Consider the following 18,396-nt stretch of genomic DNA (forward strand, 5'->3'; position numbering starts at 1 on the left):
TATGAAAGACTCACTGAAGGGGATTGATAATATTTTAGATAAAGATTCTCAAGAATTTTTATTACAGGACGTCTCAGAGAAAGAAGTTTTAGAAACAGTGAAAAGTTTTAAAAAAGGGAAAGTTCCCGGACCCGACGGTATACCCATTGAATTTTAGAGGAAAAGAGATTTTGTCCAGCTTGTACTTGTGGTAATCCAAGGCTTCTTTATTGAAAATTCAGTATAAAATCCAGGTACAGAAAGCAGAGTCTACATGTTTCGGGCACAATGCAATCTTAGCCCTTACTCATGACTGTTTCAGATACACTGTGAGTTACTTTTGTAGAGGGGAGGGGGAGGGTCTCTCACCTGAGATAATCAGGCTGAAAATTCAGCTGAAAATTCAACCCCTCCCTTCTACAAATGTGTACATAGGTAAAAACATGCCAAAAAGACAATTCATATGGTCCATAAAATAATACATATAAGGCTACTTTCACACTTGCGCTTGATCGGATCCGTTCTGATCGGATCCGATCATATGAATGCAGACGGCGGCTCCGTTCAGTACGGATCCGACTGCATTAATAACTTAGAAACATTTCTAAGTGCGCAAGATGCCTGAGCGGATCCGCCCAGACTCCCAACGCAGAGTCAATGGGAGACGGATCCGCCTGAAGATTGAGCCATATGGTGTCATCCTCAAGCGGATCTGTTCCCACCGACCTACAACGCAAGTCCGAACGGATCCGCTCGCCTCCGCACGGCCAGGCGGACAGCAGAACGCTGCAAGCAGCGTTCAGCTGTCCGCCCGGCCGCGCGGAGGCGAGCGGAGCGGAGGCTGAACGCCGCCAGACCAACGCAGTCCGAGCGGATCCGCTCCATTCAGACTGCATCAGGGCTGGACGGAGGCGTTCGGGTCCACTCGCGAGCTCCTTCAAACAGAGCTCACGAGCGGACCGACGAACGCTAGTGTGAAAGGAGCCTAAAGGAAATGGGAAATAGAGGAAGAAAGGAAGAGAAATTAGCCGTTAGTTAATACTGCAGAATTAGATCCAGTTTCTTATTTAAACCTTGAGGCTGGCGACTTTCAAGTCGGAAAATCCAGTATGATTCTCTGTTTAAGAGTTTCCTCTTTCTGTCACCACCTCGTGTTGGTTTTTTAACCTTTTCAATGCCTTGTACTGACATATAGGAGACATCACCACCATGTACCATGGCAAAATGGAGACTTGCCGCAGATATGTTGCGGTTCTCATGATGCGGTATGTCTGATATATGTTTTCTAATGCGTGTTTTTATTGCATTTGTGGTACATCCCACATATTGTAGCCTGCAATCTGTGCATGTTATGCAGTAAATCGCATAAGTGGTATTACAATTTAAAAAGGATTTTATTTTGAAAACTTGGCCGTTAATAGTGGATTCAAAATTTTGACAGATCTTCATGTATTTACAACAAATGCAAATGGAGTGACCACATTTATAGTTTCCTGTTGTTGACAGCCATGTGTTTTGTGTTGTTCGAGATTTGTCATTTTTGAAGAGAGATGGGCTGACGGAGCTAGCTATGGTGGGTGCCTTTCGGGCTGCACATTTAATGCCATTGTGTACCATAGATGCCCATGTTTTGTCACACGCTAGCACTGGGAAGTGTTTTCTGACAATGTCACAAATTTGAGTGTATTCCTTACTATATTGTGTGACAAAAATATTTTTTCTTTCTTGGTTAGATATCTCTCTAGTTTTTTGTCTCTTTGTTTCTACACTACGTGCAGAATTATTAGGCAAATGAGTATTTTGACCACATCATCCTCTTTATGCATGTTGTCTTACTCCAAGCTGTATAGGCTCGAAAACCTACTACCAATTAAGCATATTAGGTGATGTGCATCTCTGTAATGAGAAGGGGTGTGGTCTAATGACATCAACACCCTATATCAGGTGTGCATAATTATTAGGCAACTTCCTTTCCTTTGGCAAAATGGGTCAAAAGAAGGACTTGACAGGCTCAGAAAAGTCAAAAATAGTGAGATATCTTGCAGAGGGATGCAGCACTCTTAAAATTGCAAAGCTTCTGAAGCGTGATCATCGAACAATCAAGCGTTTCATTCAAAATAGTCAACAGGGTCGCAAGAAGCGTGTGGAAAAACCAAGGCGCAAAATAACTGCCCATGAACTGAGAAAATTCAAGCGTGCAGCTGCCAAGATGCCACTTGCCACCAGTTTGGCCATATTTCAGAGCTGCAACATCACTGGAGTGCCCAAAAGCACAAGGTGTGCAATACTGAGAGACATGGCCAAGGTAAGAAAGGCTGAAAGACGACCACCACTGAACAAGACACACAAGCTGAAACGTCAAGACTGGGCCAAGAAATATCTCAAGACTGATTTTTCTAAGGTTTTATGGACTGATTAAATGAGAGTGAGTCTTGATGGGCCAGATGGCTGGATTGGTAAAGGGCAGAGAGCTCCAGTCCGATTTAGACGCCAGCAAGGTGGAGGTGGAGTACTGGTTTGGGCTGGTATCATCAAAGATGAGCTTGTGGGGCCTTTTTGGGTTGAGGATGGAGTCAAGCTCAACTCCCAGTCCTACTGCCAGTTTCTGGAAGACACCTTCTTCAAGCAGTGGTACAGGAAGAAGTCTGCAAGGTAAGAAAAACATGATTTTCATGCAGGACAATGCTCCATCACACGCGTCCAAGTACTCCACAACGTGGCTGGCAAGAAAGGGTATAAAAGAAGAAAATCTAATGACATGGCCTCCTTGTTCACCTGATCTGAACCCCATTGAGAACCTGTGGTCCATCATCAAATGTGAGATTTACAAGGAGGGAAAACAGTACACCTCTCTGAACAGTGTCTGGGAGGCTGTGGTTGCTGCTGCACGCAATGTTGATGGTGAACAGATCAAAACACTGACAGAATCCATGGATGGCAGGCTTTTGAGTGTCCTTGCAAAGAAAGGTGGCTATATTGGTCACTGATTTGTTTTTGTTTTGTTTTTGAATGTCAGAAATGTATATTTGTGAATGTTGAGATGTTATATTGGTTTCACTGGTAAAAATAAATAATTGAAATGGGTATATATTTGTTTTTTGTTAAGTTGCCTAATAATTATGTACAGTAATAGTCACCTGCACACACAGATATCCCCCTAAAATAGCTAAAACTAAAAACAAACTAAAAACTACTTCCAAAAATATTCAGCTTTGATATTAATGAGTTTTTTGGGTTCATTGAGAACATGGTTGTTGTTCAATAATAAAATGAATCCTCAAAAATACAACTTGCCTAATAATTCTGCACTCCCTGTATATGTGTGTTCAATAGTATATTCCTGTTCATGTATTGAATGTCTCTGCTGCATTTCTTCATCTTTTTTTCCGAATATGCTCTATGTGTTAGTCTACTTATGATGTTTTGCGCCTCTGTTTCGTATGTCGACTCGTCACTGCAGTTTCTTCTAGCCCTAATTAGTTCTCCTTTTGGTATATTTCTGATGGTATGCATGGGATGGCATGATTGTGCATGTAGTATTGTATTGCCTGATGTTGGTTTTCTGTAGGTGCTAGTGTAAATGGAGGCCGAGGCGGAGTCTCCCCTGAGGCGGAGATCCAGGAACTCGATGCTCCTGGCGCTATGTTGAACGGTAAATTGGATACCGTTCACACATGCGTTCAGATAATCTGCAAATGATGGTATGGCTGCCACATCACCAGACCAGATAAAGATCAGGTCATCGATGTAACGGCCATACCATCTTATGCTATCCGAAAATGGGTTGGTGTCGATGAGGAGAAAGCCCCTCTCCCACCATGCCATAAATATATTGGCTATGGAGGGAGAGAACTTAGCCTTTTACTGTCAGACCATGAGCTCAAGGTTCTAGGTCGAGGTTTAACATTTGCGCCGTCATGCCATTTTGAGTTGTACAGGACCATATTGGACGTGAACAGACTAGCCCGCAGTCTAACCCTGCAGCAACATTTCCAACCAACAGACTCACAGGTGTGTAGTCCACCTCCAACGTGGATCCTGACTTAGCTATGAATACAACTTTGAACCCAAATCATATATATGATCCAGCCAGTATGTCCTTTAATGAAATGCTACGTGTGTATGATTTATTGGAATTGGGAAACACTTGCCCACCGTCCAATCCTGTTTACCGTTCGTCAGATTTCAATCCCTCTAATCGTGATTTCTATCCTGTGCAATCTAGATCTCATGCACTGGATAGATTTCAGGAATTAGTTGAAAAGGATTTAGTCTCTTTGCACAATTCTGTTGTTTCACAACAAAGGGATCCAAATGCCCACAATCTATCCAAAAAAGAATTCCAAGCACTGCATAACCTCAGCAATAGAAATGACATTGTTGTGAAGCAAGCTGACAAGGGGGGAGCGGTGGTCATCCTAGATAGTGAACTCTATAGATCCCTTATCCATCAGATGTTACATAATGACAAGATCTATGATGTTTTACCTGGTGACCCGCTCCCCTCTTTTCAGAAAGAATTGAAAGACTTGTTGTTACAGGGATCCAATATAGGTGTTCTTAATCAAAAAGAATGTGATTATCTTTGTTGCAGCCCCGGTTATTCCGATCTTACATGCTTTACCAAAAGTGCATAAATCAATCTCCCCCCCCCCCCTCCACTGAGACCAATTGTCTCAGGCATAGGGTCGTATTCCGAACGCCTATGCCAGTGGGTCGAATTCCAATAAATCATACACACGTAGCATTTCATTAAAGGACATACTGGCTGGATCATATATATGATTTGGGTTCAAAGTTGTATTCATAGCTAAGTCAGGATCCACGTTGGAGGTGGACACACCAGCCGCAGCATCTCCTGGACTACACACCTGTGAGTCTGTTGGTTGGAAATGTTGCTGCAGGGTTAGACTGTGGGCTAGTCTGTTCACGTCCAATATGGTCCTGTACAAATCAAAATGGCATGACGGCGCAAATGTTAAACCTCGACCTAGAACCTTGAGCTCATGGTCTGACAGTAAAAGGCTAAGTTCTCTCCCTCCATAGCCAATATATTTATGGCATGGTGGGAGAGGGGCTTTCTCCTCATCGACACCAACCCATTTTCGGATAGCATAAGATGGTATGGCCGTTACATCGATGACCTGATCTTTATCTGGTCTGGTGATGTGGCGGCCATACCATCATTTGCAGATTATCTGAACGCATGTGTGAACGGTATCCAATTTACCGTTCAACATAGCGCCAGGAGCATCGAGTTCCTGGATCTCCGCCTCAGGGGAGACTCCGCCTCGGCCTCCATTTACACTAGCACCTACAGAAAACCAACATCAGGCAATACAATACTACATGCACAATCATGCCATCCCATGCATACCATCAGAAATATACCAAAAGGAGAACTAATTAGGGCTAGAAGAAACTGCAGTGACGAGTCGACATACGAAACAGAGGCGCAAAACATCATAAGTAGACTAACACATAGAGCATATTTGGAAAAAAAAGATGAAGAAATGCAGCAGAGACATTCAATACATGAACAGGAATATACTATTGAACACACATATAGAAACAAAGAGACAAAAAACTAGAGAGATATCTAACCAAGAAAGAAAAAATATTTTTGTCACACAATATAGTAAGGAATACACTCAAATTTGTGACATTGTCAGAAAACACTTCCCAGTGCTAGCGTGTGACAAAACATGGGCATCTATGGTACACAATGGCATTAAATGTGCAGCCCGAAAGGCACCCACCATAGCTAGCTCCGTCAGCCCATCTCTCTTCAAAAATGACAAATCTCGAACAACACAAAACACATGGCTGTCAACAACAGGAAACTATAAATGTGGTCACTCCATTTGCATTTGTTGTAAATACATGAAGATCTGTCAAAATTTTGAATCCACTATTAACGGCCAAGTTTTCAAAATAAAATCCTTTTTAAATTGTAATACCACTTATGCGATTTACTGCATAACATGCACAGATTGCAGGCTACAATATGTGGGATGTACCACAAATGCAATAAAAATACGCATTAGAAAACATATATCAGACATACCGCACCATGAGAACCGCATGGTACATGGTGGTGATGTCTCCTATATGTCAGTACAAGGCATTGAAAAGGTTAAAAAACCAACACGAGGTGGTGACAGAAAGAGGAAACTCTTAAACAGAGACTCATACTGGATTTTCCGACTTGAAAGTCGCCAGCCTCAAGGTTTAAATAAGAAACTGGATCTAATTCTGCAGTATTAACTAACGGCTTATTTCTCTTCCTTTCTTCCTCTATTTCCCATTTCCTTTAGGCTCCTTTCACACTAGCGTTCGTCGGTCCGCTCGTGAGCTCTGTTTGAAGGAGCTCGCGAGCGGACCCGAACGCCTCCGTCCAGCCCTGATGCAGTCTGAATGGAGCGGATCCGCTCGGACTGCGTCGGTCTGGCGGCGTTCAGCCTCCGCTCCGCTCGCCTCCGCGCGGCCAGGCGGACAGCTGAACGATGCTTGCAGGGTTCGGCTGTCCGCCTGGCCGTGCGGAGGCGAGCGGATCCGTTCGGACTTGCGTTGTAGGTCGGTGGGAACGGATCCGCTTGAGGATGACACCATATGGCTCAATCTTCGGGCGGATCCGTCTCCCATTGACTCTGCGTTGGGAGTCTGGGCGGATCCGCTCAGGCATCTTGCGCACTTAGAAATGTTTCTAAGTTATTAATGCAGTCGGATCCGTACTGAACGGAGCCGCCGTCTGCATTCATATGATCGGATCCGATCAGAACGGATCCGATCAAGCGCAAGTGTGAAAGTAGCCTTATATGTATTATTTTATGGACCATATGAATTGTCTTTTTGGCATGTTTTTACCTATGTACACATTTGTAGAAGGGAGGGGTTGAATTTTCAGCTGAATTTTCAGCCTGATTATCTCAGGTGAGAGACCCTCCCCCTCCCCTCTACAAAAGTAACTCACAGTGTATCTGAAACAGTCATGAGTAAGGTCTAAGATTGCATTGTGCCCGAAACATGTAGACTCTGCTTTCTGTACCTGGATTTTATACTGAATTTTCAATAAAGAAGCCTTGGATTACCACAAGTACAAGCTGGACAAAATCTCTTTTCCTCTACACTTCCGTATTTCTCCTGATTCGGGTGAAGGAGCTGTTCCGTGCTATACCAGTGGAATCCCTGGCAGGTGAGAGCTGCTCAATACTTCTGTTTTCTTCAAATTACCCATTGAATTTTATCTAATATTTTATGGGATTTGTTTCATCTTTTTAAAGAAGTTTTTAATACAAAATCTCTCCCGGGTTCCTGGAAAAAAGGAGAGGTATCATTATTATATAAGAAAGGAGATAAAACCGACATTAAAAACTGGAGACCATCACCCTTTTAAACTGCAACTACAAGATCATGGCAAAATTGTGTGCGAATCGTATGAAGACAATTATCTCTAAAATAATACATCACAACCAGGTATGCGGGGTACCCGGGAGGAGTATATGGGATAATCTTAACCTTTTAAAATATACCATTAATAATATTAAATAAAGATAAGGGAAGGCGGCGATTTTATCCCTGGATTTCAAAAAGGCTTTTGACCATGTTTCCCATTTTTATCTGTTCCAGGTCTTAAAGAGAATGGGTATACCGGAGGGCTTTTTACAATCTCTGAGAGCCTTTTATGATAACTGTACAAGTAAGATTTTAATTAACGGTTTTAAGACTCAGGACATCCTTTTAAAATCAGGTGTGAACCAGGGGTGTCCCTTGTCCCCACTACTTTTTATTTGTGCGCTAGAGCCTCTTCTATGTGCCTTGAGGAGAGATAAACAAATACGAGGAGTCCCCCTGCCAGGTGGGGGGGGACAAGAGGCAAAGGTAGTGGGGTACATGGACGATGTGGCGGTAATTTGTAGGGACACCCCATCAATACAAAAGCTTCAAAGCAGTATATTTTATAAAGCAGTAGAGTATTTCTGCTGCTCCTCCGGTTTTAAAATAAATTTTAGCAAGAGTAATGTTTTAAATATCGGAGACATGGTTTTAACGGATGTTCTTATTCCTGAGTCTGAGTCTGTACAGATTTTAGGAATCACCTTCAGTGAGTCGAATGATGGGCTCAAGAGTTGGGATGCGGTAACAGAAAAGTAAACAAGAAATTATGTATGTGGAGTCTTAGGAAGTTGTCAATGGAAGGAAAAGTTTTAATCACAAAAATTATCATTTTACCAATTTTACTGTATTTAAGCATGGTTTTTCCTCCCTCAGAGCGTATTTAAAAAAAAAATTAACAAGGCTTGTTTTCATTTTTTATGGGGATCAAGAATGGATAAATTACGGAGAGAATTGGTAATACTTCCTAAGAATAAAGGCGGAAAGGACTTTCCTGACATCAAAGCGTTCCTTTTAATTAAATATTTTAGCTTATGTTTTAATACCCTTTTTAAAGAAAATGCATGGTCTTATTTTATCCTGTATAATACAGGTTATTTTATGAGGAGGCATCAGTGGTTTGATACTGTTTTAAATTCCCCTTATTCTTTTAACCTGCCCGAATATTATAAAATTTTAGATAAAATAGTGACCTCCTTTAATTTAAGTGGAAAAAGGGTGCATGAGCTTAAAAATAGTAAGAGTATTTTAAAAAGTCTTAAGGATGAAAAGTTGACAGCCCCGATTAAAAATTTTAATGACACAAAATGTAAACAGATATGGAAGGATGTGAATATTAATTATCTTTTTAACTTACAGAAGGATCTGGCCTGGAGCTGCGTACATGAATGTCTTCCATGCCGGGCATTCCAGCACCGAAGAGTATTAACTGGCACCGCCGAATGTCCAAGAGGAGGATGTAGGGAGGATGAAGACGTATACCATCTATTCTGGCATTGTTCTTTCGCTAAAAGAATCTGGACAAAGATGTTCCTCCTACTAAAGAAAATATCTGGTCTTAGAGTTTTAACAATGGACGGTGTTTTTTATGGTGGTCTGGAATGCCCATCCAGGATAAAAAGGACTATGGCATGGAAGACAGTAAATTGTGTGAAAGCAGCTCTATGGTCAGCCAGAAATATTTTATGTTTTAAACATGATTTTATTTCTGAGGAAAATGTTTTAAAGATGATTTTAGACGAAATGTATAAATATTATTTAACCACTTCAACCCCGCTAGCTGAAACCCCCTTCATGACCAGAGCACTTTTTACACTTCGGCACTATACTACTTTCACCGTTTATCGCTCAGTCATGCAACTTACCACCCAAATGAATTTTACCTCCTTTTCTTCTTACTAATAGAGCTTTCATTTGGTGGTATTTTATTGCTGCTGACATTTTTACTTTGTTTGTTATTAATCAAAATTAAACGATTTTTTTGCAAAAAAATGTCATTTTTCACTTTCAGCTGTAAAATTTTGCAAAAAAAACGACATCCATATATAGATTTTTCGCCAAATTTATTGTTCTACATGTCTTTGATAAAAAACAATGTTTGGGCAAAAAAAAATGGTTTGGGTAAAAGTTATAGCGTTTACACACTATGGTACAAAAATGTGAATTTCAGCTTTTTGAAACAGCTCTGACTTTCTGAGCACCTGTCATGATTCCTGAGGTTCTACAATGCCCAAACAGTAGAAAAACCCCACAAATGACCCCATTTCGGAAAGTAGACACCCTAAGGTATTCGCTGATGGGCATAGTGAGTTCATAGAACTTTTTATTTTTTGTCACAAGTTAGCAGAAATGATGATGATGATTTTTATTTTTATTTTTTCTTACAAAGTCTCATATTCCACTAACTTGCGACAAAAAAAAAAAATTCTAGGAACTCGCCGTGCCCCCTTTCCAAAATGGGGTCACTTGTGGCGTAGTTATACTGCCTTGGCAATTTAGGGGCCCATATGTGTGAGAAGTACTTTGCAATCAAAATGTGTAAAAAAAATGACCGGTGAAATCCGAAAGGTGCACTTTGGAATGTGGGTCCCTTTGCCCACCTAGGCTGCAAAAAAGTGTGACACATCTGGTATCGCCGTACTCAGGAGAAGTTGGGGAATGTGTTTTGGGGTGTCATTTTACATATACCCATGCTGGGTGAGAGAAATATCTTGGCAAAAGACAACTTTTCCCATTTTTTTTATAGAAAGTTGGCATTTGACCAAGATATTTTTCTCACCCAGCATGGGTATATGTAAAATGACACCCCAAAACACATTCCCCAACTTCTCCTGAGTACGGCGATACCAGATGTGTCACACTTTTTTGCTGCCAAGGTGGGCAAAGGGGCACATATTCCAAAGTGCACCTTCGGATTTTGCAGGCCATTTTTTACACATTTTGATTGCAAAGTACTTCTCACACATTTGGGCCCCTAAATTGCCAGGGCAGTATAACTACGCCACAAGTGACCCCATTTTGGAAAGAAGACACGACAAAAAATAAAAAATTCTAGGAACTCGCCATGCCCCTCACGGAATACCTTGGGGTGTCTTCTTTCCAAAATGGGGTCACTTGTGGCGTAGTTATACTGCCCTGGCAATTTAGGGGCCCAAATGTGTGAGAAGTACTTTGCAATCAAAATGTGTAAAAAATGACCAGCGAAATCCGAAAGGTGCACTTTGGAATATGTGCCCCTTTGCCCACCTTGGCTGCAAAAAAGTGTTACACATCTGGTATCGCCGTACTCAGGAGAAGTTGGGGAATGTGTTTTGGGGTGTCATTTTACATATACCCATGCTGGGTGAGAGAAATATCCTGGCAAAAGACAACCTTTCCAATTTTTTTTATACAAAGTTGGCATTTGACCAAGATGTTTATCTCACCCAGCATGGGTATATGTAAAATGACACCCCAAAACACATTCCCCTACTTCTCCTGAGTACAGCGATACCAGATGTGTGACACTTTTATGCAGCCTAGATGCGCAAAAGTGCCCAAATTCCTTTTAGGAGGGCATTTTTAGACATTTGGATCCCAGACTTCTTCTCCGCTTTAGGGCCCCTAAAAAGCCAGCGCTGTATAAATACCCCACATGTGACCCCACTTTGGAAAGAAGACACCCCAAGGTATCCAATGAGGGGCCTGGAAAGTTCATAGAATTTTTTTTTAATTTTTTTTATTTATTTTTTTTCGCATAAGTTAGCGGAAATTGATTTTTTTTTTCTCACAAAGTCTCACTTTCCGCTAACTTAGGACAAAAATTTAAATCTTTCATGGACTCAATATGCCCCTCAGCGAATACCTTGGGGTGTCTTCTTTCCAAAATGGGGTCAGTTGTGGGGTGTTTGTACTGCCCTGGCATTTGAGGGTCTCCGCAATCATTACATGTATGGCCAGCATTAGGAGTTTTTGCTATTCTCCTTATATTGAGCATACAGGTAATGAGATTTTTTTTTCCGTTTAGCCTCTGGGCTGAAAGAAAAAAATGAACGGCACAGATTTCTTCATTCGCATCGATCAATGTGGATGAAAAAATCTCTGCCAAAAAAAAAGAAAAGGAGGGGAAAGGCGTCTGCCAGGACATAGGAGCTCCGCCCTACATCCATACCCACTTTTTTTATATATACAAAGTGTTTGCCAAAGCATAGGAACGCCGCCTCCTCCTCAGCTCGTATGCGTTGGCAAACGTATCTGTTACTGCAGAGTAGAAATCTCGTCTTGCAGCGCCGCATACACCGACTTGCGTGTAATCTAACAGCAGCGCAATGCTTCTGTCAGAATGCACATCAGTGCTGCAGCTAGTCGATCGGTTGGTCCACCTGGAAGGAAAAAAAAAAAAGAGAAAACCAGGCCGCAACGCAATAATTTTATTAACTTTGGAACAGAATATATAAACTTTAACTTTTTTAACTGAACATTAACCTTTTTGCTTACTGGTGTTTTTTTTTTTTGTTTTTTTTACCTTTATAGAACAAACCTCTCCTTCCCCATGGGTCAATGTGCAAAGCGCAAATCGCCCAAAGATGTGGCGAAGTGCGTTATGTACTTTGTCCCAGGTGAAAGGAGACGTTTGCAGCAGCTGTGTGAGTGAATGGGCCCTAATAGCCCTGTGTGCCTGTCCTGGTGAGATGATCCCTATGCTAATAGTGTACCTGTGAGTGGTACTTCCGGAAACACTCTCCAAAGCATAGGGCAGGGTGGTCAGGACAGAAATAGCGGGTGTCACGCCTTATTCCACTCCTGCTACAGACACGACATCTTTTTCGGGGTGACTGTTGGGTTGAGGTACCAGGAACGACATTGGGGAAATGTCGCTCGTGTAGACGGCTAACTACACTGGTGGATGGGGCCACGGAACCTCCTGGAATTTGAGGAAGGATCCAGTTCTCCCAGCCTTACTGTGGAGAACAAAACTATTATACAGAGCCAATTGAATTAAATATACAGACACCTTCTTATACCAGCGTCTGGTTCTGCGGGAAACTAAATACGGAGACAACATCTTGTCATTGAAGTCTACCCCTCCCATGAGCAAATTATAGTCGTGTACTGAGAGTGGCTTTTCAATGACACGGGTTGCTCGCTCAATTCGTATTGTCGTGTCTGCGTGAATGGAGGAGAGCATGTAAACGTCACGCTTGTCTCTCCATTTCACCGCAAGCAGTTCTTCGTTACACAGTGCGGCCCTCTGCCCCCTTCCAAGATGGGTGGTAACGAGCCGTTGGGGGAAGCCCGCGCGACTAGTTCGCGCGGTACCACAGGCACCAATCCATTCTAGAAACAAATGCCTAAAAAGGGCCACACTTGCGTAAAAATTGTCCACATACAGATGGTACCCCTTGCCGAATAAGGGTGACACCAAGTCCCAAACTGTCTTCCCACTGCTCCCCAGGTAGTCAGGGCAACCGACTGGCTCCAGGGTCTGATCTCTTCCCTCATAGATCCGAAATTTGTGGGTATAGCCTGTGGCCCTTTCACAAAGCTTATACAATTTGACCCCATACCGGGCGCGCTTGCTTGGGATGTATTGTTTGAAGCCAAGGCGCCCGGTAAAATGTATCAGGGACTCGTCTACGCAGATGCTTTGCTCTGGGGTATACAAATCTGCAAATTTCAGGTTGAAATGGTCTATGAGGGGCCGAATTTTGTGGAGCCGGTCAAAAGCAGGGTGGCCTCTGGGACGGGAGGCGGTGTTGTCGCTAAAGTGCAGGAAACACAGGATGGCCTCAAAACGTGCCCTGGACATAGCAGCAGAGAACATGGGCATGTGATGAATCGGGTTCGTGGACCAATATGACCGCAATTCATGCTTTTTTGTCAGGCCCATGTTGAGGAGGAGGCCCAGAAAAGTTTTAAGTTCGGAAACTTGGACTGGTTTCCACCGGAAAGGCTGGGCATAAAAGCTTCCCGGGTTAGCGGTTATAAATTGTGTTGCATACCTGTTTGTTTCGGCTAGTGTTGAGCGGCATGTCCCATATTCGAATTCGCGAAATTTCGCGAATATTCGAAAGAATATTCGTAAAATATTCGTGAATATTCGAATTCGTTATTTCGCATATGCGATAATTCGAATTTTCGCATCGCATAATACATATTATGAGATGCAAAATTCGCATGTGCGCTAATGAAATCGCCTTACGAAGATTCGCAACTCAATTCAATCACTAATGTAAGAATGCAAAGCCCTTTGCCTCTGTTCTGGGGCAAGTGCTGATATTCGCCTGTGCGCTAATAAAATCGCCTTACAAAGATTCGCGCCTCAATCACTTTCTAGGCAATGTGAGTAAGATCTGAGCTTTTGAACTTTTGTGAATCAATCGAGATACAGTGGGGGGTGATGACTGTAGTTGACAGAGTACAGATCAATGTAATCTGTAAGGTGGAAACTAAAATAAATACGAATATTCGTAAATCAAATTTTACGAAGTTCGAAGTATTCGCGAATATGGTGCTATACTATATACATGCACAGGCCTTTGTCTCTGTTATGGGACAAGTGCCGATATTCGCATTTGCGCTAATAAAATCGCCTTACGAAGATTCGCGCCTCAATCACTTTCTAGGCAATGTGAGTAAGATCTGAGCTTTTGGACCTTTGGGAAACAATCAATTATATGTGTACTGTAATTTTGTGGAAAAAAAAAAACAAAAAACGAATATTCGTTTTTACGAATATATATAGCACTATATTCGAAATATTCGCGAAATCGCGAAGTTGCGATATTCGCGAAAAAAATTCGCTTTTCGAATATTCGCGCTCAACACTAGTTTCGGCCACAACTATGTCTAAGAGCTCCGCAGTCAAGAACAGCTCAAAAAATCCCAGGGCCGAACCGATCTGAGCTGTCTCAACCCGAACTCCAGACTGGGCAGTGAAAGGGAAAACTACAGGTGCGGCTGAAGTTGGGGACTGCCAATCAGGGTTTGCCAGCACCTCAGGGATTCTAGGGGCTCTACGGGCACGTCTTTGCGGTGGCTGCGACAGGGTCACTACTGCACGTGCCACCATACCAGCTTCAACTGCCCTTCTGGTGCTCGCTACTTCACCAGGTTGTACGGCAGTGCTGGTACTAGGTCCAGGGATGGCTGGGCTGCTGGTGTATGCCTCACCACGTAATCCGACAGCACCAGCCCCACTCTGCTGCTCTTGAAGCGGATCCTGCGCAACCTGCGGTCTAGCGACACGGGGCCGGGTACGCCTGGTGCTATCAGGGACCTCGTCCGAACTTTGGGTCAGAGAGCCACTGCTTTCTACAGGTTCGTATTCTGACCCGCTGGATTCATCAGATGAGGGTTCCCATTCCTCATCCGACTGGGTCAGAAGCCTGTAGGCCTCTTTAGAAGAATACCCCCTGTTTGACATTTTGGGCAACTAAATTTAGGGGTATTCCCTGAGACTACCCAAGAAAAAAAAATCAAGCCTGTCTTACAAAGGGGAGGCTAGCGAAGTACCGGAGGCCGCTGCGGTTGATAAAAAATATTAAAACTGATTTTTTTTATTGCCGCAGTGCGTGTAAAGTGAATGTGCAGTGATCCAAAAAAATAAAAAAAAATTGTCACTGCGGTGGGGCGGGCGTGGGTGAACGCACGTGTGGGTGACCGATCAGGCCTGATCGGGCAAACACTGCGTTTTGGGTGGAGGGCGAACTAAAGTGACACTAATACAATTATAGATCTGACCGTGATCAGTTTTGATCACTTCCAGATACTATAAAAGTACAAATGCTGATTAGCGATACGCAAATCAGCGAATAACGGACTGCGGTGCGGTGGGCTGGGCGTAAACCGATCCCTAAACTACCTAACCAAGGGGCCTAAACTATACCTAAAACCTAACGGTCAATACCAGTGAAAAAAAAAAGTGACAGTTTGCACTGATCACTTTTTTCCTTTCACTAGTGATTGACAAAGGGATGATCAAAGGGTTAATTGGGGTTCAGGGGGGTGATCTGGGGCTAAGAGTGTAGTGTTGGTGTACTCACTGTGTAGCCTGCTCCTCTGCTGGATCCAACCGACGAAAAGAACCAGCAGAGGAGCAGGCAGCCATATAACAGATCATATTTACAAATGTGATCTGCTATCTGGCACTCTGATTGGATTTTTTTTAAATCATCAGCTTGCCAGCCGCGATCATTGGCTGGCAAGCTGATGACGAAATAGTCCTCGACGAAATGCCGGCCCGAACTGCGCATGCGCGGGCCGGCATAGCGCGTCATCTCGCGTCTCGCCATATTGGTTCCTCACCCCCCCTGCCAAACCCCTTGGGCTCTCCCTTCGGGGAGAGTCCAGACCTTGTTGAAGCTCCTGGCTGACGCCTTTGGTGGCAGCCTAGGCGAAAGCCGGGAGCATAGATGGGCTTACCCTTGGCTTCGGCTGAGGGTTGCCACTTGTCTCAGTCCCTTGCAGGAGCTTAACGGCCCCTGAGGGATTGGGAATGGTTTGTGGGGGGCTCTTCTCTTCGGAGAGGGCCTGCGATAGACCGCGAACTAGTGCACGATTTTTGTGTGGCACGCTGCACGATTTTGTTGCACGAGGTGAGAGCACGACTTTGGGCTTTCGATTAAAAAAATAAATAAAAAATCTGTTCTTCAGTCCTGTAGAGCTACGCTCCAGGCTGTACTCCAACCTTGGTATGCCCAAGGTTGTTGAGCGGAATGGAGAACCACACAGCAACTCTGGGTCATGGAGCATGGGTTTGAACCGAGGCCTATGCGAAGTGACCCTGAGCTCTGCTGGATCGAAGCCATGAGGTGCGGGTTGTGTTGAAAGCCCAAAAGTGGTAGTGCCCCTGGGGTGCCTGAACTCACGGGTGTCCTGGCCCATAGAGTGATGGCACATTTGCACAGGCACTTTACTTTCTCACAATTTTAGCACACCCCTCTATTTGCTCGGCTTCGGCCTCGAAGATACGAGGAATTTTTATAATTCCAGCCGAATGTCCGGGCCTTACGGCAAACATTTCACTTATTCATTTTTTATGTCACTGTGTGCATTTTTCCACGTTTGTGTGTCACTAGGATTTTCAAGGGTTGCGGCGCCCTAACGGGTACCCCCTCCTTGAGGTCTAGGGGGGGTGTGTGTGGCCATCTGGTTCCTCAACCCCCTGCCAAACCCCTTGGGCTCTCCCTCCGGGAAGAGTCCAGACCTTGTTAAAGCTCCTGGCTGACGCCTTGGGTGGCAGCCTAGGCAAAAGCCGGGAGCATAGATGGGCGAACCCTTGGCTTCGGCTGAGGGTTGCCACTTGTCCCGGTCCCTTGCAGGAGCTTTGGCCCCGGAGGGATAGGGAATGGTTTGTGGGGGGCCCTTCTCTTCGGAGAGGGCCTGCGATAGACTGCGACCGAGTGCACTTTTTGTGTGGCACGCTGCACGATTTTGTTGCACGAGGTAAGAGCACGATTTTGGGCTTTCGAAAAAAGAAAAAGAAAAAAGAAAAAAACTGTTCTCATCAGTTTAATATCTGATACGTCCCCTATCTGGGGACCATATATTAAATGGATTTTTTGAACAGGGAGATGGAAAAAGAGCTTGCTCTGTCCACTCCACGCATTGACCTGGTATTGCAGTACCTCCAGGACCGGTGCACCCTTTCTATTCAAGTATAAAAAAACAGAATGAAATTGAGTGATGGATTTCAAGGATCCTTCCAGCAAGCAAGTGGAAAGTTGCTGTGCCTTGCCTCAGAAGTCCTGCACTTCAGCTTCTCCTTCCTCTGTGAGGGTTTTGCTGTGCTGCTTTCTGCATCTCTGGTGCTGCTGCATCTATCCTGTCAATCTCTTAATTGCATCACCTGTGTGTGGGTTTGTTCCAGCACCAAGCAACCCAGCCAGTCACCTCTCCTCACAGCCCAAATCCAATTAAGATTGATGGCTTAATTGTTGTGTTAATTGGCTTATCACCTGAATGAAGTGTTAGGATATCACCAGAATGCAGTTTTTGGACCTCCCTCCACTCCGTGCACCTCTGTTTTGATTTGGGCCTGTTGTGCACACCTGGGCAGTCTGCTGAGTTGTTCCTTTGAATTGACCCTTTTGTAGCAAGTTTGCTTGATGTAACCAATTTTGTTTTCCTGTGTCTCCCTCTTGTGGATCTTTTAAACTGGATGACTTGTAGGCTAAAATGTAGCCCAGCACTTCCTATGTATCAGCAACAGCTGGACCTACCTTGTCTGGCCAATGGACGGAACACTGCACGTGTCACCAGAGGCTAGTAAGGTCAGAGGTCAAGTAAGGTCAGGTCAGTGGATGACATCACAAGTGCACTAGTGGAACACTCAACAATGGGGCCGTGACATCACAATCAACAATGCATAGATACCTTTTTTTTTTTCTCTCACTACTCTCCATTGACTTCTTATCGGTCATTCTGCTTGGCGCGCTTTGGCACCAGACCAGGAATTTTGTGCGAAGAAAAGGCATGACCAAAAGTGGTGGGTGGAGCTATGCAGATACGAAAAATGCGGATGTTGATTTCAGAGCGTAGGACGCACGTTTTCCCTGGTTTGTGAGAGAAAGAAGCCTCCCGGACTGTCTGTGCAGCTGGGGCCTGTAGCCTATCGCCTTCACAAGTGTTCTGCATTGAGGACCATCGGCCTGTAGGGCGAACCCTTTTCTGGTTATCGCTTCTCGGCCTTTTGGCTAATATCAAATGTACTTGTACAGGCGATCTGTCACAACCAGACAGCTGAGAAGCTCTGACAGAAGCCTTTCAGAACCTCCTCCTTGAGTTTTCTTTGTTATACTGTTCAGTTCCTCATCTCGTTAACCTCTCTCAGCTGTCATGTAGTTGGACTGATTGCTTCACTTTAAATTCCTCCCCATAATGCATTACTGGGCGGCTTATACTACTTCCTGGAGTGTGTGTGCATGCTGATCCTGTTTTCCAGTCTGCTACAAAGTTAAGTGCTGAACATTTATCTGTTATTTTCTGTTTGCTGGATCCCAGGTGACCCTGACTCCCTCCGTGTCTGGTGTAGGGAGCCAG

General features: G+C 44.0%; 1 non-coding gene across 1 annotated transcript; it reads left to right on the plus strand.

Moving 5' to 3' along the window:
• The first annotated feature begins 16,815 nt into the window (after positions 1-16,815).
• On the plus strand, positions 16,816-17,004 carry LOC122942784. Its single transcript, XR_006390708.1, has one exon. It is a non-coding gene; the product is annotated as a U2 spliceosomal RNA (small nuclear RNA).
• Positions 17,005-18,396: the final 1,392 nt, after the last annotated feature.

Source organism: Bufo gargarizans, chromosome 6, assembly GCF_014858855.1.
Source record: "Bufo gargarizans isolate SCDJY-AF-19 chromosome 6, ASM1485885v1, whole genome shotgun sequence".
NCBI lineage: Eukaryota > Metazoa > Chordata > Amphibia > Anura > Bufonidae > Bufo > Bufo gargarizans.